A 24,074-nucleotide genomic window follows, 5' to 3' on the forward strand; every position below is an offset into this window, starting at 1 on the left:
ACCATGAGTTTGGACTTAGCCCCAAGGTTAATATTATGGATATCTTCTTTTTTATTGAAATTATGTATACTTTTGCGGGCATATAAAATATTTGAGTAAATGTACTGTGATGCCACAGTCATGATACCAGTCTCCTTAAACTTTTTTCTGAGAGAAACCCGAGCCTAGACGGTACACAGAACGAATCGCTCGTTTTTGCAATACAAATATGGTTTGTATATCTGCTGGACTCTACTTGAACAACACACAGCAAGCAAGCAGTTAGTAGCAGTAGAGCTCCTTGTGAAAGAGTTCGTCCAGGGAAGTACTGCCATCTTACCTATTTCTGCCACCTAGCAGTAATGTGAGCATTACTGTGTTTTATTTTGAAGAGCAAGGGTGCTGGTGAACTACAGGTACATGGGACTTGTCAACTCACGTCTCACGGTGACAGATACAGTGGCAGTGTCCTTCAGACCTTTGCGATTTAAAGCTCTGAGTGGCACTGCAACTGTTGTGGACAGGCGTGTCGCTTAATTCCAGGCGAACGACGTGTTCGTCCTGTCACTTGGTATCATAATAAAAGTAAGATTCCTTCGACCTGACCTGATTCGAACTTGGTAAGAGTGGTGGCGCCGGTCTGGCAACACACGCTGGTTCGGGTCGCTAGTGTTCGGTCATAACAACGTGTTCGACATATGTATGTATATGAATATCATTGTAGTAAAAACAGCATGATATTCAATAAAATAAATGTTAAGTTTATAGAATTTAACCTTGTTTGTGCTTTCTCTAGTAAGCTCTCGGCAAGTGGCTGATGCATATCATAACTTAACCAGCTGTCCGCCCTTTGTCCTTGTCAGGCTTAGTTATAGTGAATAAGGTGTAGAAGGGTAAATGCCCTTGCAAAAGGCAGCGAACTTATAAGCAGGGGATGTATTATGTAGATTTCGGACTCTACTTTTTATGAGGCGTATTGTGGGACCATCTTGTTACAGCGCTTTCAATGCATAGCAATAACTAGTTATTTTGTAGCACATAACTACATTTTTGCTTTGAAAGGAATGTGACTGAAACGAATAAGATAATACATACCATCTGAACCTACAGTGAATTAAATTATGTTGTGCTTTATTCCATTAAGCTGCGTGTCCACTTCATCAGCGTCTATTTATTCGAAAGTGTCTTTGTAATAACGCTTTAAAATTTCATTTTCTACTTAATTGACTATGTGTACAAGTCTACTTGATACCTATGTATATGAAAAGAAAAAGCAAAGGTCTCGGTAGAGATTTTCTTTATTTGACCCGTCTGGTCAAGAAGTGACGTAATCAACTAAACAAAAGAATATCATCTATCAATCGATCTGCCTCCATGGTTCAACGCTTAGTCTTTGGACGTTACATGAGATGGTCACAAATGCGATTCCCGGTCGCAGCAATTTTTGAGAAACGGACTTTTCTAAATTATATCTGATTTGAGTGTTTCGGTACTGCTCCATAATTAATTTCGTTGCTCTTGCGTTACTCTTTTTTAGAACATGCAGTAGAGGCCTGCTCTTTGATCGGGCGGTTAAAAAAACATCTGTTTTGTTAATAAAATATACGGGTAGATAATCATCGCATACGTGGGGCGCACTATAAGTTTCCGGAATGAAAAAGAAAAACATACTATAAATAGTCAGAAATTAATTTATTGTTTCTCAAAATGAACCAATTTTGCAAACATTTATGCCACTCCTCCGTGACAATCTCTGAAACATATTTTTCATACTCTTCGACAGCCTCTTCAGGTGATGAAAATCGTTGATCGCGTAACTGGTTTTTAATTTTTGGAAATAAATAAAAGTCACCACGTGTCAGGTCAGGACTGTACCCGCGTACAGTCTATACATGGCTCAAAAGGTCAACGTTGCTCTCCTTCAAAAATTCCTTTGTCTGTCTGGCCGTGTGAGAACTGGCATTAACGTGGTGCAAGATGATAAGGCGGTTATGTTTACACAGTTTGTCAATAACTTCCGGCAAACAAATGGTCGTGTACCAATCACTATTCACGATACAACGATTCTCCAAAGCAACAGTAGCCACGTGTCCAGTTTTATTAAAAAAGAAGCAATCATTCGCTTAGAGGCACTTTCCACGCGCGCCACTTTGGTTGGTTTCGGCTCACTCGAAAGACCCATACGGTCGATTGCTGCTTTGTTTAGGATCGTAACTATAAATTCATATTTCGTCACCTGTTACTCTATCCGACACCAAATTTGACGTCCCTTTGTTGAATCTGGTAAGCATGGCATCGCACCAAGTGACGCGATCCGTTTTTTGAGCCTCAATCAAATTGTGTGGGATCCACCGAGAGCACAGCTTTCTCACACTCAAATGTTTTTGTAGTATTGATTGTATTTGATTCATACCTATACCTAAAGATGCCCGAAACTCATGGTATGTCACATGCCTGTCTGTTTTGATCATACGGGGCACAGCGTCGATGCTTTTGTTGTTCACAGCAGTGGACGGGCGACCATCACGAAGTTCGTCACTGAGATTCACGACCGACCCGACACGACCGCGTTTGAATTCTGCAAACCAGCTATATGGTGCTTTATTACCAAGAGCAGTTTGAAGCCGAGCGAAGGTCCGCTGAGCTGTTCAATTACACTTCAAATCGCAGAAAATCATACTACGAAAATGTTCACGAGTTAAATTCATGGTGATGTAGTCAACCAATTCCTAAAATGACGCCACAATGTAAAAACAAGTGACAATCAGATGAAACAAACTGTATTCTACAGCCAAAGAGTTACATTTTCAAATGTTGTAGTTACTTTTTAAATATTATTTATGTAAGTGGCCAGTTCCGGAAACTTATAGTGCACCCTATGTAATACTACAATTTTCATTGCCGAGTAAGTAAGGATGCTGGTGAAATCACAGGCACATGGGACATGTCAACTTATATCATAAGGGCACTACCACGCGCCCGTCATATTTTTGCGATTTAGAGCCCTGAGTGGCACTGCAACTGTCCTGGATAGAAGTGTCGCTTAACATTATTTCGTCCCCTTGATATTTAAAAAAAATCAAAATTCGTCGTCATTATCGGCGTTGCACGGCCAGTATCATCAGGTGAGTGACTCTCCACTGTTTCTCAAATCCCCTTCGGATCCAGCTCTCATGCTCGTACACCATGAATAATTATTTATTATAATCAGATATTGCATAATCCTCTGTCTGGAATCACCGAAAGGACTAAAAACAAAAGGCAAAACATCGAAATAAAATAGGTATTAAGTAGAGTAACTGCTTACACATCAAAAATATAGAAGAACTCGTGTGTGTTCCTGGAAATTTTAGATAAATTTACTCTATCTATCTAATAAAGTTTTTATAATTATTGTGCACAATACGCCGGCGTCAATAAGATTCTCTACATTACAATACATGTCGTATTGTATTAACATTTTGGGTGTGCGATGACCGACGTAATATACGATATATTTCCACTCAGTATAATGATGTTTCATAAATTTCAAAGGGTATAATCACTCATGGGATATAATTAATAAGTGGTGGATAACAAGGAAAGGTATAATTTCGTCATGAATAATAAACTTTCATATAACAAACATTAGGTATAATGATTAGCTAATGTTATGAATTAACGGCATAAGTTTTACTAGTACGTTATATTGATAACAGAATACATTTACTTTGCTATAGAAATAGGTGAGAAAATTTACGCTCGGAGGCTTACCCACCGCTAAAGTCGCAGTTCTAATCTTTTTTGTTTTCCCTGGACAATGTGTTAACACATAGCACAGCACGGGGATTGCGGTGGCTACGTGAGGATTTTCCTTTTCAGAAAAAAGAAACCTACCAACGCACGCTCTCAAATTGCAGACGTTGATTGGAGTATGTGAAGATACCTTCAAAATGCCTTGGTTTTTAAAAAGGCAGATGACGGGCTGTCTGTGACCATCACGCAACATCTGTGAGAGATTTTATAGACTTTCTCACAAAGCAGCAAAGTCATATAACAGAAGAAGAGCGATGGGGGCGGAACCCCGTGGTCGCAGGTACGAATCCCGATAGAATTTTTCTTTGTGTTCGATCTTTGAATTTTATAATTATAACAAACTTGTGGAATAATTTCACAAAAATAAAAACACATCATTAATATATATTTTACCTTATTAAAGAGAGCTCTAGCGCTTCGGCGCCGATCGCTGCCGAGACCGACCGTTGTGGTCGCGTCGTTGCATATAAATTTTATTCTGATTTATATTTATACAATAATGTACATTATACCTTAAGATATTAGATCGAAAATTGTTTTACAAAACGTTTACTATACCATATGATACCTTATTTCATGCAAGAATGTTTCATGTTTTTATACCATTAAATAACCAAATCCCTTGAATATTATTTTCACCAATAACCGCTCACGCGATGCGCACATCCTACCGCAAAATGGCGGCTATTTGGTTTCGCAAATTAGAAAAGGATTCAGTTTAAAAACAAGTTTTTATAAATAAAAATTATTATTCTGCATTGCTAAATAAATACCCTCCGTACTACAATAAAAATATCTCAAATAAAATGCAGTAATACACCGCAAATCCTGCACTTAAAAAGCACTAATGAAATTTTTGGTGTACTTGGGTAAATATGATAATATTCCGTTTGAGTGGTTCTAACGTTTACCATGAAATTACTCCTTAAAGTATAGTTTATAAACATTTATATTCAGGGTAAACTTAAAAAAAAATACTTACGGTGTGTTTTCAATAAATAAACACCGAAATCACCAGCCCAAACAATAACACACACGATTGTCGTGACGTATTTTTGAAGTTGTTTATTTTTTTTAAATGACAGACCCAGGCATTAAAAACTTTATGGTTTGCTAGAGTAGTTACCGAAATAACAATTAGTATTAGTTCTTTTACCTGTTATAACTTCGATATCCGATAAATCGGTATAAAATCATCACCGGCACCTCTAGGTGTGGTATGCGTCTACGGCTGCATGTATCGCGTGAGCGGATAACATGTCATTTGTTGCTATATCGAGTGAACCGCATCCTGATATTTTATTACCCAAGAACGTAAACATAAATGCATGCGTTTTAGTAACGGTAATAATAGTTAATATTGCGGTTAAAAGTTGAAAGTCTCGCCGGCGGCCGTGTTGAGAACCGCGAGTTCGAATTCGATTGAAGCCAACCGCACCGCTATCCGAACACGGCTGCGGAAATGGCTGCTTGTTTATTTATATGATATAAAACTAGTGAGCCACACAACTCGGAAGACGAAAGCTAAGTACCTATATGCGTGTATGTACCAAACAACCTTCGGGTATGTGGCCATGTTTTTTTAAGTTGTTCCTAAGTTGAGGGCTATACCCGAATATCAGCAAGAGCAATGTGCTCTGAAAATGAATTATAGATGCGTTTGATATGTTTATTTTATCTTTTATTAATTTGTGGGTCTTGTCTTTCTTGTATTGAATTAAATTAAATGCAATTAATTTAGACTTTAACTACAATTCACTAACCACAGTATGTACGCCTATATGTATAGGGATTTTAATGAAGTTTTACTAAATGCTTTATTTATTTTATTAAATATCATGTTGTTATGATCATTATATCATATTTTAACCGACCAAAAAAGGAGGAAGTACGGCTTGGTGTAATTATTGATACATAGGGTACGCTACGGCTAAGAACAGCCGTATAAATTAAAAACAAAAATCGGCAACAAGCACATATACAAATTCGTGAGGTCTGCGAAGCGTTCAGTAGCTCAGGTGGGTTATTTTATGAATTCAAATTCTGCAGTATTTTTAGAATTTGGAAATTATTCAATTTGTATTCAATACGCTGCGGCATGCGTCTGTGCCTTCTAAAACGTTTAGTTCGGGTTGTACTACCTATGGAAGAATAGCTGGCAATCTGTTTAAAAAAAAAACAAAAACAAACAACCCGTCATTTGCAAAATCCGTAAACGTTGTGTTGTGAAGCGATATTTATTCATACAAGAAAGCGGCTACCCCCCGTCTGGTAAGCAGGCACTGGTTCCAATTCCAGCCGGGGCGAAGGAATCTTCCTTTGTTCGACATTTGTATTAGTAATAACACTTTGCTCAATGCTTCTAAGTATGCAATAAATAAGTGCGCTCATGACGTACCCATCTAAGGGTGTCACCAAACGTTTTAACTCGATGAATCGGCTTGAGCCGGTAAGAGACAGCTGGATATTCATACAATAATGTAATGTTATTACATTGATAGCATAGCACACTGGCGCAAAACGCACGTCTTTTTCGCACTTAGTACATTCGAACATAAATATTCTACGGACTGACTTAATGCGATTCCGTGTCGACTCGTCTTAATATAGAAACTGATAAATAAAAAATATGCAGCAAACTTATTTATTGCAACACACTGCTATAACCAACTATGAATCGAATACGAAATGTATTTCCCTCACTACATGGCATTAATCAATTTTACGCAAGTTAAAAAAAGTTAGGTAAGATTTTCCCTCGAAAGACCACTATACCGATCTGATTCTGATTATAGAGCAAAATTTATTCATTTGGTGTTATAATTGTTACCTTTGGTACTACATCTGCCGCTTTCGTTGTACTCGTTGTGGTGCTTTGTCTAGCATATTCAAATGAAACTTTGATTGCATTCGGTCAGGTCATCGAAACAATTTAGATTTTTTTTACATAGAATATAAATCGACACCTCAGACGTAAGTTGTTATAAGTCAAAATACCTTTTTTTGCTTTTTAACTTAAATATATTTTTTTATGTATATTATAGGTCCCATATTTAAAAGTAAAGAAATCACTTAGGGTTGTATTTACCTTTGAACACATGTACATAAAAAAGGATATGGTTAAATTAAAAAGCAAAAATTTGTATTGTGACTTAAAACAACTTATGTGGGAGGTATCGAAATATTGAAAGAAATTTGAAATCTGAATATATTATGTACAAAAAACAAGTTTATAAATATCAATATCCCGTGTGTGCACCTTGAACAAAATATGCAAAATAGAACACTGAAGTTTCGAGGAATCGTATCAAATAACACTGATATACTATTAACTGTCAGCCATTGACTTACAGTCAGCTGCATTTATATAGTGAAAATCCAAATATAAATTCCACAAAACTGTTGGCAACATTGCCTGGTCGTTGACTGAATATTGAATTACTTCATTAACATGATGTTGTTTTTTGCATTTTATTCATATGAAATATACACTTTTAATATTGAAATTACCTTTAAATTGTATCATATATTTTATTGTGTACATGAATTTATATAAATGTGTATTTATTTCTTTACAACAGAGCGGGGACATGCTGGAAATTAGATCAGGAAAATACGCCTATGCTGTATACAGTGAATGCTGAGCTGAATGCAAAGTGAAAGCCCGTGGCATATAAAAATTTGTTTTTTTTATTACTTATTTACAAGTAACTGTATTTTTTTCCTGTTTTAATCATGTACAATATTGTATTCGTTATTTATTTGTCTTAAATAATTAATGTAAATAGTTTTTGAATGTAAAAAGCAACAAGAAAAAATAACATTATCTTATCAATTTCAGAGTTCAAAATAAACTGCACAATATCTATTTGCGTAAAGAAGATGTTCCGCATGAGCCGAAAATTTTAGATCGAAAGTAATATTTCGTAACAAAACTTAGTCAATCGCGCGAAAGCCGGCAGGTTTATCGGCTGCAAGTTGCAGAGTTGCGATTCGGTGAACTGCCAGCGACTGCTGTTAGCTACCATTTATTACCATCACTACCATTTCGCAAATTTAAGTGCTCCGCTGGCGCCGCGCACGCGCATCATCGCCGCAGCAACTAGGTAACCATGCGTTACTAAAATATCGATAAGATTTTAATTTTATTTCAAGTTTGCCTCCATATGAATCTTATTCAAGTCAAGAAAAGAAGAAAGTGTTCTGTGCCAGTGTCTCTTACATCCTGCACACTTAGTATGCCTTCCGCTGAGCGAAGTAAAGTGAGGCTAGATAATCTTCTATAAGCATAAGCATGCAAAATGAAACACTATTCTTTCATTTAAAATGTGTTATGAATAATAATTGTAATTCCGTATGTAATCCCTTGAAAATCCGTAAAACATACATGTTGTCAGGAAAATAACGTTTCGCCTTTAATTCAATTCCATCTCCAATCTTTTTTTTTTCGAGCAATCCCACCAATATCTTTTAGTGTTGCCATTTTGTTTTTTTTTATTGGTTATACCCGAATTGAATCGGTAACTTATTTTTCAAATGTGATAGTTATTGCAAGTAATAAGCATTTTAAACAAAATAATTGATTATACTCATATAGCTTTTGTTAACACTTCGCACAACGGGATACTACCACAATTGTGTTTTGTTTTTATTTCATCGATAAGGCTAACCACGAGCAAGTCGAAAATGTAAAGAACCTTCTAATTAACAAATTTCGAACATATTTGACTTTAACAAACTTCGGCGCGTCTCGACTCAATTTCTCGATATGAAATAAGGCACATCTCTCAACTGCGTACGTACGACGTACATTATATCCGTTGATCGAAATATTGTAGGCATCTCTACGGAACTGTTCAGTGGAAGCAATCGCGGGCTTTATTAATAACGGTTATTGGAATCGGTATTGAGTATTCTGTTTTGTATCGCCGGCACAGTTATGGCGTAATTGTTAACCTCTGACGGGATATTTATTAGAACGGGGCTATTTCGCATCTATTCACACTTTGCAAGCAATACTGTCAATAAAAGAAGATCTCGCTTTTTCAAATTTCGAGCTTTGCTTTTCATATGATAAAGCTATCTTTCATAGACAAATACCAATGGTCTCCTTAGCTTTTGCTAGATGGCACTAGTGTTACTATGATCTTCGACGCGAGTTCTGCTCAACTGCTTTACCGATATTATCTCGGTAGCGACGTGGCTGTTAATCATGTTGGTGTAGGCCAGTTGGCGTAGGCTATCACCTATACAGAAGTGCGAAAGAAAAATATGTACGTTTTTTTGTATCAAAAGTTTTTTCTGGTCGGCTCAAACCGATTAAGATACGTGTGGTGACTCCCCTAGTCTCTATGCACAAGAGTGTCTCTAAAATAAAAATAAAAAACATTTACTTGATATATGGAACAGTGATAGTAAATAGTGAATGAATAAGTAATAATAATACTGTTTATAGGGGGTTTTTTGCTGTACCGATGACGTCACCAAATTGAATAATAACTTTCAGATTGGAAGTTTCAAGTTTTATTTGAAAAGTGTACAAGGTGCCAGTTTAACTCTAACCGGCGCGGCGGTAGGTACTACAAGTACAAATGCAAAAAACATTTAAAAGGTAACTGTTAGATAGGTGCAAGCACTCGTTCTCACACACAGGCCTCAACTCCTAGATACTTCTTCGTTGCTCTTCTCACACATAAACGAAATTGGGTTAATGTAGTCACTATTCGAGGAAAAATCTTAACACCGCCATCCAGAAATAAGTAAAAAGGGTCAATGACATCTAGCGGATTTTCAGGGAACTATATGACAAACAAAGTTGATTAGTAAAGTGTATGGTATAAAACAGGTTTGTTACAACTGTGATTTCTTTTAAAATTTCTCAACCAAGTTTTCTGCAAAGGGTTAAACTGTATTTGACACATATCTATTTATGATTATTTTTCTATTTGTTTGCTACTGCAAGCTGTGTTCACTCGTTATTAATTAAGCGAATTGTTTATTACTATTATTATTACTATAATTAAGAAATAAAACATGAATGCATTATCAGTTATGTCTACACGGTTTGTGCAAAACAACTACTTAGCCTTGTAAAGAGGTACGCCAAACAGTGTTTGAAATCTCATCTTGCAACCTGTGTTATGTACCTAAACACTAAATAACTCAAGGAGATGGAATCCAATCCCCAGCCCTAATTTTGAGCAAGTTCGGAGTTCGAATGTCTCGAATGCCAACTGCGGTAAGATCCGACGTTACTGGTGCTCTGTGTACATCTGGAACTATATTGAATAATACCGAGAGGGATATCTATAAGATTGGCTAGGTTTTGTTTTATAAGTGCGATTTATGTGAAATAAAGCCGCACCGAGCGCAGATGCCGCTAGGATACATTTTTCAATTATAGTTACGTCAGATTAGGTTAGTTTAAAAATTACGCAAACGTTGCGACACGCATATCCATAACAATTGCAGTGCCACTCAGAGCTTTAAATCGTAAAGATTTGAGGGGCACTGCCACTGCGCACGTTCCCTTGAGATATAAATTGACAAGTCGCAAGTGTCATGTGTTATTTCACCAGCACCATTTCCTTCAAAACCGAAACGCAGTACTGTTCACATTACTGCTTGGCGGCAGAAATAGGTAAGATGGCAGTACTTACCTGGACGAACTCTTTTACAAGGAGATCTACTGCTACTACTTATACCTAATCAGTTTTTGTGTCAATGTTACCTTCTTAAGGTGCGGTGAGAAAAGTGCGGTGGTAGACCAGAAGAGAACGGTTGTTTTCTCAATTGAAAGTTCATTAGTTCTAATTCCGATCTATGTTTTCAATTACTAAGTGATGTATGTACATTTGTGAATTATTTGTAACAACACCGAAAACATCGTGATCAAAATCTGCACGTCCAAGAAGGTTCATAAACCTTGGAAAATGCGAGTTTTAGTACCTACCAGTTAAGGACTTCAGTCCTTAACTGGTAGGTACTAAAACTCGCTCCTTAGAAGAGATCTGTGAACAGAAATGGGACCTACAATGGATTGATGACGATCATTTAAGTTCTGTTTATACGTTGAGATTTTCGCTCTCAAACCGTTAAATTCTTAAGAAGTTCACATTTAATTACTGTTGTTTACAGGCGTGTAGCATTTACTCGCCAGACAAAGGAACAATGTCTTCGCGTAAGGGAATCGACCTAAGGAACACTTGTAGGCCACAATTCTCGGAATGTCCACTAAAACATGGCGCGGATTTAAAGTTTCGCCATAAATAGCATTTAGAGTTTATGCATTGTCTAATTTAGTGGTTATGTTTATGCTAAAATGGGAGTTACAATCGAGCCGTGCGTACTTAAGTGGATTGGTACAGGCCGAGTATATTCAGTGAAAGTTCAAAGAAGTGATTACTAGTGGTACAATTCGGTTGATCGCTAAAAGATAAAATGCCCGTGACGTCGGCGTTGACAAAACTATTAAGTGAAAACTTGAAGAAAATAAGCGTTTAAAAAAATATTTTTAATTTTTCGAAAGATTCAAATTAATTGTTATTTTACTTAAAGTAAAAAATGTAAAATGTACGGATATCACAACACAAAACAAAGCTGGAGCAAGCAGTGGCGGGCGCGCTTTATAAAATGCAATATACTATAGAACATATTCTCTACTATTATAAAGTATGCATTTTTTCAAACAAAAAGAAACGACGAGATAATTTTCATAAAAGTTCTGTTTGCAGAACTATAATGAAATTGTTCAGTTGAGTAGCGAGATAGATTTTAACAGAATTTTGATTCAGAACTAAAAAGAGCGCCTTTGTGACATGGTTTATGAAATTATAATTGACAGATTAGAGTACAAGATTAGAAAAAAAGTATTATGCAATCGTGTTTTGTTTAATTTTCCTTCAATATTAACGAAAACAAATAGCTAATTGAAATTCTCTGTATCGGAATAAACATGGAGCGCCAACAATTGTGACGCAAATATTGAGCAAATACCGCTGCTACGCGCGAGGGAAGCGCGTTAGTTGCGACAACAAATCGATACAAATATCTTGCTCTAATTATTTGAATAGTGCTTTTATTAATTTTTTTTTATTTATTACGAATCTACGTGAAATGAAAATTATTACATTTGAACAACAAAGCTGTCACCTGTATTAACAGTTATGCACCTTTGCTGTTCATCACTAGATGGCGTTGTACTTAATCGTAGTACAAAATTGGAACCCTAAAACGCGCAAGCGAAGTTTTCCCCTTTCGTTTATATATATATAATCCTGTTACCTCATACGATTGTACTTGCTTCGGCAGTACATATACTAAAATTGGAACGATACAGAGAAGATTAGCATGGCCCCTGCGCAAGGATGACACGCAAAATCGTGAAGCGTTCCACATTTTTTGGCCATTCGTATGTAACTGCATCTAATAAGTGATAGTGTCACCCATCCGCGGGAGTACTGCAACTGGCATCGAGTGGACTCACGGGAAGTGGCCGAAAGAGGTGGCGAAAGCAAATCCAATTTAAAGCCAGGATTGTGTTATATATATCCGCCAACGACGCTTTTTAGGGTATACGACATGACGGAGATAAAGAAATCCATAAATAGTTACTTTTACTTTTTTCCTTTTATGAATATGTGCTTGTATTTATACCATTACGTTATAAATTTATTTCATATAAATATTAAAAACCATTTTCACACTCACGGCCATGATGCGGCCAACGCCTTTGACCTAACGTAAGCTATAATTCATCGATTAAGTAAGGAGCAGTAATAAAATTCCTTAAGTGCTTGACCGCGTTAAGTTTATAGAGCAGAAGATTGCGTAGGATTTATTGCATTTGCTGCACTTTAATGCTGTAGTAAAATCAAAATTATATTTTTCCTTTTATACGCAATAGTTGGTAATGTATTTAGATGTCTCTGTTCGCTTGACTCACTCCGATCCCTCAACCCTCATCGGTTTCCGTCAACTATGTATTTGACAATTCTAACAATACTTGAACATGGACACCAGTCAACCAGTGCATCCAATTCATATTCGTTCGTTAAATCTAGAAAATTCGAACCCACTTCGGATGTTGCTTGTGCACTAAGTCCGTTCGAATCCGAAAAATACGAATATCGCTTGTACACCTAGAGATTAAATGATCCCTTTGACATTTCGGACCGTCATTTCTTGGATTCGCAATTGGTACGAATCGGACGTAGTGCAAACGCTCTAAGGGTTTTTTTTAGAAAGTGTTTTTAGTACGTACAACAGTCTCTCTCCAGAAAATTAATGAAAATAAATTTGATGTTTAAAAGTTTCACCTGACGTTCCGGCCACAGCTCACCAACAAATAATGCAATTTGTCGCCCACAGTAAAACGGTTTTATGGCTGCAAAGATTGTGTTCCGAATCGCACCTTTTTTCAAGCCCTTCTTGACGAGTGCGAAGTCGATAGCTAAGCGTAATCTGTAGCCGTGGAGGTAGGTGGATAAACACAGACAACCAAAATGGTGGATTACGCTCGTAATACTGTTCCCTTAGGCAAATACCTCGTGATGTATTTTCGTCATTTACCATTGCGAGCGATTAATACTTAACCTTGTGACTGCGTATGATGATTGTCAGTAGATGTTTACTTTTTTGTATTGATTACCTCGCTTATAGTTCTTTTCCACACTAACATTTTTTTGCCCCGGAGATTATTCCTGACTCGAAGGTGGCTCTATTATAAATTTCGCTTTAACAATAAAACGGCATATGAATTATGCAGTGGCAACTGCCCCGTTAAACGGTCGCAACTGTATGCTTAATAATGTGGGGCATTAACACTCATTAATCAAAGAACTTTAATCGAAGTTGTTTCATAAAGAAAGAACTTATTTACGCCCAAGCCAGCCATTAATTTTAACAAGTACTTTTTAAACACAATTCATGTCAAGTAGACCGTACCTATTAAAATAATTTTGATACTTAAACATCGATTTGCACTGGTTAGCATTAAGTTCATATAAAATTATTCACGTCACATGGAAACGTTTATTTGATTATAATCCGTGGTCGTAGCCGACATTCAAAAGTCCTGTTAGTACAAAAAAAATCTTATTCTTACTAATTAAACATTGTTTTATTACAAGTAAGCATCGTTGAAACAATGCAATGCACCGGGCGATCTAATCCGGATCACGCGATACGGTACAGAGGGCTGGGTACTGGACAACAATCAAGTACTTCAATAAAGGGGTAATCAGACTTCGGCTGTTTGCATCGCTGGTACACAATTACGCTGAAAGGGAAGTACCATGTCTACGATGTCTACGATAGATGTATGATTTTTTTTTTACTTTATTGTTTACCGACAACGAAGCTTTATGGAAGGAGACAAACACAGGAATTATTATAACATAGCAATAGGTATTTCTTATAAAAAATAAAACCGAGTTCACCAAGTTTACATGTTTCCGAAAACTTCTTTTGGAAAGTCTATTGTATATTGTGTTGACGTCAAAATTTGAAACTTCGCTAGTCTCATCTCGATGTGAAATTGCTTCTCACTTTATTCACCGCGCGCTGAGACGGTTAATGGACTTTCATTTATAATTGTAGTAAATAAATAAAATAAACGAGAAACGTGATAATTGTATTTGTTCCGTTAATTGCAAAACGAGCAGCACTGCGGTAGAGATGTGTCGGCGAGATACGCAATCCCGTCGCGCTCGCGTGCCGGCGCCGGCGTCAGCAGCGGGCGGGCGGACTGCTGCAAAGCGTATGCGGGCCTATTCTCGAGCTGTTTACCCTACTGTCATATTACCCCGTACAGCACAAACTAGGTACAAATGCTTCAGTCAACCATAGTTCTTAATTTAGGTTACGAAAACATTGTAAATATTAGCTCGGTATTTCCACAGTGCAACAGGCATGTTACCGATCATACAATTCACAATGGTTTTCAAATCTAGAGCATTCTCCTTCGGCATCCCTCAGATCGTAGGACGGGCGCTTTGATGTCAAAAAGCCTTTTTTATTAAAAAACATTGACTATATCAACTGTGGATGGAGAGTTTTCCGCATCATACGAATTTTAACAAAATAATATATAATAATAATAATAATAACGCTCACAATCAACATAGCCCCGCACTAGGGAAACCCTGTGTCGCGGGTGCCATGGACACACACATAGACAACCACAAATTACACCCAAACTCACGAGAGAAATAAATGTAGGCCATACAAGTATTTCTCCCGGCCCGGGAATCGAACCTGGGACCTCTGCGTGGCAGTCCGGCATGGTACCCGTTCGGCCACGGAGGCAGTTTATGATGATGAAATATAAGAAAACTTTAATCACGCTAAACATAAACGTCAACGAAAGCAAAAGTATATATAATAAGCCTTGACACTTCGTAATAACTGACATTCAGTTCGCAATAAACAACAGGTAAGGAGCTAAGCTGGGAGGCACACGCATAAGCTGTAGGTATAGAGCGGCCATAAAACCGCTGAAATGGAGTACCCAGTAGTGCTCGTGTACCTGAGTCGCTTTGATTGTACGTGACGTGGCGCCAAGTAGCAGGGAGGGATCTAGGAGAACACAATAGACGATTCGAGGTTCGAGGATAATAGAGGAAAATAGTAAAATGTTCGTAAGTGTATATGTTCAGTATAAAAATAATACAACCAAGGAAAGAAAAAAGGAACAAATGTAATAAAAAGAGGAAATGAAACAAGACTTAAAGGTCGCCCGAAAAAAAGAGGGGAAGACATTTTTGTAGAAAAAGCACGACTACAATGGATGACAAAAGCCAGGGAAAGAGAATTATGGAAGACAATAGGAGAGGCCTACATTGATGAGGCGACTACTACCGTTCCTGGCTTTCTTTGTTCGCATTTTACATTAACGTATAAAGCAAACAATTGCCAGTAAGCCTTTTTATTTAAATGAACAAATCCAAATCTCTCCTGACATGATACGTCGTGATCGCCGACGTGGCGCTTTTGTCTAGCAAATACCCAATAACCTAACCTTGAACAGCGCTGAATTGTAGTTTTCAGAAAACAAAAATTAATCCATTGTATTCCGTTCCTTTGCCTTACGTATCAAGAAGGCTAAACAAAACGTTTTCTGCGAATCAGTGGTAAGGTAATGACAGTGTTCCACAATTCCTGGCAGATAGAAAGAGGAACGGTGATGGTGGAAGTAAATAGTGAATTACCTGCGCATTCCCAAGCAGTACATTGTTGTTATGCGGGATGAGAGTTCGCGGTTTTTGAGCCCAGTACGCGTCAGTCTCGCCTACAAAAATGCATACAAAGAGACGAGCCGCCTATCTGCGCATTTGTTGTTCCCGCGACGTCGCGTGCAGCGTGACCCATAAACCGCGGCTGCCTTCGCATAATTCAACGGGCTCCGAGCGCACGCGACGCTGCCCCGACGTCATTCACCGCGCTCATATCGCACGCTTGCCACGCTAAATTTAGCGCAAATGACTTACAGCATACTGTATTAATAGCGTGCCGCTATTTTTGTTTTATTCCGCCGATTCAGGTTGCACCGCTGTACAATAATATTGCTGCACTTTTTCATTTAACAATTTAAAAAAGTATAAAACGTGAATGAGATGTTATTCTTTACAATATTTTACTTTGTAATATTTCTCTATATCGGTACATTATTTATTTAAAAACATACTGTTATAAAATACGAGTGATATTTTAGGGTCTTATACGCATAAACACTCTCTATATAACTTACAAATATATTTGTAACAATATAATGCTCGACTTTAATGTCAACACGTAAGGAGAATATTGTGCTGGCTTAGTAAAAACCCGAACCCTGTTCAAATACCGAAGCTGAAGGTCGCAGCGGCAGGTGCGCCGGCGCCCATCGGCCCTCAGCGACCGTTCGACCCCGGCACAAATGTGCGCACGTAATTGACCCCAATATAAGCCAGCCACGATACGCTTCTTGTTGGGCGGCTGACTCTTCAGTTTTCGTACGTTGTGACGAGAAAAGAGTAATATAGTGAACAAAACTTTGTTCCAGTTCTTTTTAGATCCAACCGCCAACTGCACATAAATTAACTATAACCGTTTGGTATCATGTCATGCAGGCCATCGCAATCCACAGTACATAGCAAAGTGACTCGGCATTTGAAACGACCTCGGTAAATAATAATAATAAATCGTTTCAGGCCGGAACCCGTAATAGACAAACTTAAATCTGTGTTGTTGTATCTTAAATTAACGAAATTTCACAGGCCACTACTTTTTCATCTTTATCCAATGCTTTAAAATTGTAGAGTCAATTTGCATGGATGCCGTAGCCACCGTCAAGCACTCGCTTCAGTAGAGACGACACCGTTTTTCGCCTAATGGCATAAAAATCGTATTATGCTTGCCCCTCGGCGAAATTGCCAGACGCACGGCAGACCCAACAGCATCTTGAGAACGTTATTGTACTGTATTCTCTGGGCATTTTATGTACACTGTATATACCTAACCCACAGACCACTCGAGTGCATTGTACAGGCAAAAATCTCTAAAAGCGTAATTTTCACCTCTTTTGTCCATAAAATTATCTATGGGCCAGCATATTTCCTCACACAGCCAGCGCCCAGCACTCCCTTTTAATATCACAGTCATCATTCATATTTGCAGTAATGACGTGGCCACGTATTTAACCTGAGTAAAGAAAGAAATTATTCTCCACAACATTCTTAGGCATATAACCTACTCGGCGAACGAATTCCTTTGAATACTTGAATTCCATATTTGAACGACAACCGATTCAATTTATGTAATTAATTGAACTCTTTGTTACGTAACAGCACAATTAGTTTGGCGTTCCATTCTCGGAGTTTGACATTGCGACATTGGAACAATGACACTCCATCCATTTACCAAACCTCGTTACAATCGGAATAAATTTTTAAAATAACATCTCGGCGACTGTTAAAACCTTATTTAGGAAATAATCGGCTTGTCCCTCACAAAAAAGATAAAAAATCTCGTTCCAATTTATTTCGGACGGCTCGACGAAAACCGACGTTTGCCTTGTTATTATAACTTCGAACGACATTTTTTGAATAAAATATTAGTCGATCTCGTGGAACGAGTCCTGAAGAAGTCAACTCTTTTGACAGTTTCAAATTGGCGATAAAGGAGGGGTGGAAAACAAATGCAGGGCGATAAATCGTGAGGAGAGTTTCCTACCGACGCCAAATCGCCGACACTCGTTGGACATTCGGCGGTGAGCTGAATTATTTACCACTATTCACCCGCCCGGCCGAGCGGACTGGCCACCGCTCGTTGACCTAACTTTTCACACAGTGCTAGTGGTATGAAGCGAATAACCTCCCGAACTCTACTGGCTGCCATTTAAACTCCCGCCAGCCGCCGACAACTCGCGACGATGTCAGTTATGAAAGCTCTGGCTCCTCGTTCGCTTTGACGTTGTTTTCAACATGGCTCAAACACGCCGCAAGGCTGTTGTGCTACCATTTATCCGAAATAGAAATAATCTTTTCACTGACGTAAAGCTAGAGTCGTATACTTAATCAAGCGACGTAATATGTTTTCGGGGTATTGGTTAGTCGCCGTGAAATTAATAACAACTTGTTACCCACCTTTTTGGGGCACTTGTTTTTCTAATAAAGTATACAACCTCAAGGAAATTACGTTTTCATAATTTTCTTCTGTGTTCTCTTAGCCTGACTTCTACAAGACCAATTCAAAACGGGTTCTAGTCAAAGCCATTAATCGCTGAATCAAAAATGATAGAATTATAAATATTAATCATTTCACATAATATGATATTGACTTCGATTAATTAATTACTATTTTACCTTTGACGATTTGGTGAACAAATTGTTCGTGTGTCGCAGACGGAATGCGATAACTAATATATTGTTTAATTTCACAGTCGCTGATTAATAGTCGTAGATATCTTTCATAACATTATTACGCTGCTCTCAATAATTTATCAATATATTGTATTGGCATAAATATGTTATTATACACGATGTATGTCCCTTTTTTATAGAAAATATTATCGTAAACAAAATGTAGTTGTTTCATATACATATATTTTTTAAAGAGAAAAACATCGTAGAAATAGAGGTTATTTATTTTAAAGCGTCTCTCTTTTTAGTTCCTGGACTATATGGACGCCGCGTCGTGATAAAAAATGAAAAGAACTAAGCAACGATTCATCATAATATAAGCTATAAATTTAACACAATAGGGCATTAACAAAGTCGTCAAGGGAAAATGGGATTAGTCGAGGGGTTATTTGCGATTTTCCGCGCGGCCAGCGCGCGCCGTACGCCGCGGCCGGGTTGCGCTTGGCGAGCGGAACTAAATTAAAATTGAGGCTAATGATATCTGTACGATCGACACCGCGTTACGGGCGCTCACATGAACCCACACACGCTTTTTTAGGATTTTCGGTCAATTAAGTACAGACACTGGAACGTCTTTACACTTAAGATTTAAATTCAACGCTGTGCCACTCAACATATTTCATAATCACTTTGAAGTCCAAAAAGAAAATCGTTCTTGGAACTACTCGTCTAACTAAACTTTTTATCCTTCTCTCTACCCAATTTTATACTGCTACTGGTACTTGTTTATAATATGCATGTATATTTATTATATTATATTAAATATTCTATCTTATATTATATTTACTTAGTGTCTCGGGGTTCCTTACCATATGTTATGGATTTTCCAATAATTCGCGCGACGAACGACAGTGGAGTGAAATTCCCCACCTGGACACTTATTTTTAAACCTGAACGTTATAATTTTTTTTAAATTTAGACCTTTTGAAAGTAAGAGTGAATAGGCATTATTTAGGGGTGCGTGGTATTTTATCATAAATATATTAACTATCAAATTTTGAATAGTTTAAATAGATAAAGACTCTATGCACTAGTATGACACAAATACAGAATGAATATGTACAACAGAAGAAATAAAACACTTTTCGTCATAGCAGCGAAAAATGAGCTGACTCAGCGTATCCCTAAGGCTCTGGTTTTCAGTCAGAACCAACGACAGTGACTAAATGTAAAAGTTGTTTGTAACTAAAGATATAATAAACGACTACGAGGGAAATTCTTCATTGAAATAATAAATGTAATAAAGTGTGAATAGAGCATCTAAAATAACCTATTCAATATATAAATATATGTGCGGTAATGAATATACAAGTGCAACTGTAAGTGAAAATTGTGACTGTGAATAACTTTTAATGTATAAATGGAAATTAAATTATATTTTTAGAAAGGCTGTGAAAAAGAGTACATACAAACTAATAATAATAGTAAAATTTCAAGGTAGATGTTGCCGGTAAAGTGTTTTGAAGGGTGTTTGAAATTTGTGTGTGGCACCAACCTACAAATAAATAATACATCAAGCCATTATGTACTATTTGTACTTTATTGTATCATGCAAAACAGTTTATATATTTAAAAATTAATAACATAATCTGTATGTATGTTTTAATAAAACAATAGATTGGTATCTCATACAAAATGTAATCAGAAGGATATTATATATATAAAAAAGTTAAGGTTTCTTTGCAGCTATTTTCTACCGACTTCAAAAAAAGGAAGAGGTTGCCAATTCGATTGTATTTTTTCTGTATGTGTACTGTACGCGATAACGTGTGAACCGAATTTTATAATTTTTTTTGTTGGAAAGAAGATACCGCAGTATTGGTCCCATTTAATTTTTAAGAAAATATTCCATCTTTAAGGGTGGCAAACTAGGGGATTAAGCTAATTAACTAGATGCTAACACTGTCTATTATGATACTGTTATCTATAACATAACAATGTGCCAGATAACTACATCATTCCATAGATACTCCGAGTACCAGCACAATGGAATTCACTCCGAGACCACAAACACCAGAAGCAATTTACAAAAATTAATTTTCCAAGGTCTTACCCGAAATCGAACCTGGAACCTCCCCATCTAGCGCCCACAGGGCAAACAGTTAGGCCGTCTAAGTCGTCTTAAAATATTTATGCTTTGTCGGCGAGCTTTCATGGTCAATCACAGCGTTATTTCTTTGTACAAGAAGAAGTCTCCCACGATTCGCCTTGCACAATAAACCGTGTAAACTCCTCTGAAATCCCGTGTTATTGTATTGTATTTTGTTTTATATTTTTGGTGTGTAACTTGGCAAAGTTATTACTACAGCAGTGTATTTAAGAATTTTGTAATTGTAGTAAAAATATAACTATTTTCCTTTCATTTTTTGCCCTTTAGTTTTAAAGATTCCATTACTTCAGAGAGACGTATCCACTCTAAATGTATCACTTCCAATTTATACACATATTCTCTTTCTATTTCGAGTATCGGTTAAGAATACAAGATCGTATTTACTCAAATTCGTATAGGAACGGTACTTTTACACATTACATTGATAAAGTCAAAAATGTTGTAATGGAAATTATTGAAATTAAATAACGGTTAATGAAGTGATCGGGACCCGCTTCAATCACGTGTCAGCAGCACGCGATTGAAGCAGCGCGTCCTTATGGACAATTACCCTGAATTGTATCCGCGATATCCGCTTTGGCATGTTTAATGTTGTTATTAATGCTCGAGAAGTTTTATATAAAATGTTTTCTATACAAATACAATGAAGCGTTTAAATAAACTTAAGAGTTTTACATCTCGAGTAGCGCGTATTCCTCTTTCGTCCGTGTGTCGGAACATACATGTCTCGGAGCAGGAAGCAAACGAAAGCATGCAATGACGTCACAGCTATTGTTAACAACTGTCTCTGATACAAATTACTCGAGGACAGCCACCCCGCGCCATTCAGCTACGTTGTTACCCTGTTACTCTTTCTACATGCCAAGAATAATAATTGCTTTGACACAGAAAAATTTACATTTTTTTTTCTGGCATTTATGTATTCAACTTACACGGATATTTTGCTCCATATGAGTCTTTGACTATTAAAATCACAATACCAAATGTGCTCTAACGAGCACTACCACACCGAGCGCGTCCCAAAAATTTAGCATGTCAAAATGCGTAGTCGATTTTATGTAACCGTCGTCGCTCATGCACGGTGTGCGGAGCTTAAGCTCTAATCTAATAGCTTGCGTGCGAATGAGGCCATTATTGTTTATACATTTAAAGCTAACGATTCATGCATTTTAGACACCGTATTATGACGTATCCTTATCGCGGCGCGAGTGGCGGCGGCGACACGGCCACGAAGCATGCACGCCACCTGTTAAAAGCTGTGCGACGGTTGATAATTGTTTTTATAACTAGAAAAACCAACATTGGTCTGTCGATGTGTTTCATGTCAGTGATATATTGTGTTCTTGTGTAATGCGCTTCTTACTTCCTGCATTGGATCAATTAAGTTGCGTCGTACTGTGCGACTAGTCCCCGTTCACACCAATATAACAAGAAATGGTGTCGTTGCGCGCTCACCGTTGTAAGTCGTATCGTCACATTGACGTATCGTGAGGTGAGGCGTGACGCGCGCACGCGATCCATAAATCCACGATTCGATCGCCTTATTTGTGATACTACGATTTATAGGCGCTTGTTGTGGCGTTGAAAATGTTAGAAACGGTTATGGAAAATAAGTACAATTCTAAATTGCTGTTTCCTTCGGAACGTTCGAGTAATAACCTGGCTAATTTAGTTGACGTAAGTCGACGTACTTTATTACTAGCTATTCCATACATTCGACGCTTAATTAGTATAATACTGAACTTGCCGCGCTATACGTAACCTATTCATAAGACTTAGCTCCGTGTAGGCACTGCTAAAATACAACTTCGTCCTCATATAACTTCACGTGTAGTTTCTGAAACTGCACTTTAGTACGTGTACTAAAACCGTGGCTTTTGTTCATGTCTTGTATAGCAAAGGAGCTAGGGGGTACAAGGAGTGGGCGGGAGAATGGGTGGCAGAAATGGTTGTATGCTGTCATCATAGTTCATCGCAGGATTGCCGTAAAGCACTTCTCTTTGACGAGTTCAAAGTTGAAACGTGATCGACGCGCCGCAGGTACTGTTGGTTTATTGGAATTTGACTAAATCATGTTCGATTTTGTGGTTACGTATTGAAATTCCAAATCTAGTTCGAGTTTCCTAGGTAAGTACTGTTTATGAAAGTAAATTATTACTAGAACTTGTTGGGAAAATGAAAACGGAATCCAGTAATCCGTGCGTGTTAAATACTCACAAATGGAAGAACTGTCCGAGCGATCCGTCACCCCGTTTAGTCCTCAATTCGGTGCAAACTGCCTCGTTAAAGCGTTAATTCCGGCAACAGTCGTACGCGCACGCAATTAGTGGAGTACGAACAATTTGTACGCGACTCGCAACTTAATTAAAAGTTTCTTCACATTTACCTCATAAATGTAAGCCCAGCTTACGCACGTGTATTATGTAGTTATTTTGAGGACGTCAAAGGAGCTAAGCCCAGGGTTATGAAGGCCGGGCGTAGCCTCCGTCGGCGGCGGCGGCGGCGGCGGTGCCGGCGCGGCAGCTCGCGATGGACCGGCGCGTCGATTATTTTTTATTAAAACTTTCACTAACAATTCGTACTTGCGACGAAAAGGTCTAAGTTTGACTACTCGAAGGCCTTGACTAAACCAGCATTCGTGAAGTCTGAGTCAAATAATACTGTTAAATAATCCGAGCCGACGGCGACGTTCGTGCAAACTTTGAATGGCGCACAATCAAGAGTTCCCCACGACTAATATCTCCCACATTTCACAGCACCGCAGAAAAACAACTTAGAAACAACAAAAAACAACTGAGTAACTCCATCAATTGTACAAAGCCGCCAATAAATATCGCGTTTACATTTGTTTACCTATACGTATGGCGAGGCTCTCGAAGTTGGCGAGTTTTCCCTCGCGTGCCTGACAAAAAGACGGGAACACTTGACACCCCCCATGAGGATAGTACCTTGATGACACAATTCTCCCGTTCAACAGTTTTGTAGTTGAACTAGTCCCACCACTGGGCCCGGACTTGGCCAACAGTCCAACGAAGTCACAGAATGTTATAGCTCCATTTTAAATTAATCTTGGCCGTAGTAAGGTGCCTGCAATATTTAAACCCGTGAAATGTTGTAATTACACACTTCCTCCAATGTCCAAAACATTAAAATGTCGGAAGTGCCTTATATCAAAATTGCTGAATAAGAGCAAAGCATTGTTTTGCTTTAAACTTGCGCAGAGAGTTGTTTCAAATAGTTTGCGTGGGCAGACGTAAATATCGCAACCGTAGTGGAACTGCGGAAACACG

General features: G+C 37.8%; 1 protein-coding gene and 1 non-coding gene across 2 annotated transcripts in view; both read left to right on the forward strand.

Annotated features, from left to right (window-relative positions):
- The window catches only part of LOC113229897 (zwei Ig domain protein zig-8-like), a 434,645-nt gene that overhangs the window by 202,366 nt on the left and 208,205 nt on the right, over nucleotides 1–24,074 (forward strand). The window lies entirely within an intron of this gene.
- LOC113230576 lies at nucleotides 12,069–12,175 on the forward strand. The gene has a single exon (XR_003310515.1). It is a non-coding gene; the product is annotated as a U6 spliceosomal RNA (small nuclear RNA).

The sequence above is a fragment of the Hyposmocoma kahamanoa genome, unplaced genomic scaffold (genome assembly GCF_003589595.1).
Source record: "Hyposmocoma kahamanoa isolate Upper Pololo Valley unplaced genomic scaffold, ASM358959v1 63, whole genome shotgun sequence".
Lineage (NCBI taxonomy): Eukaryota > Metazoa > Arthropoda > Insecta > Lepidoptera > Cosmopterigidae > Hyposmocoma > Hyposmocoma kahamanoa.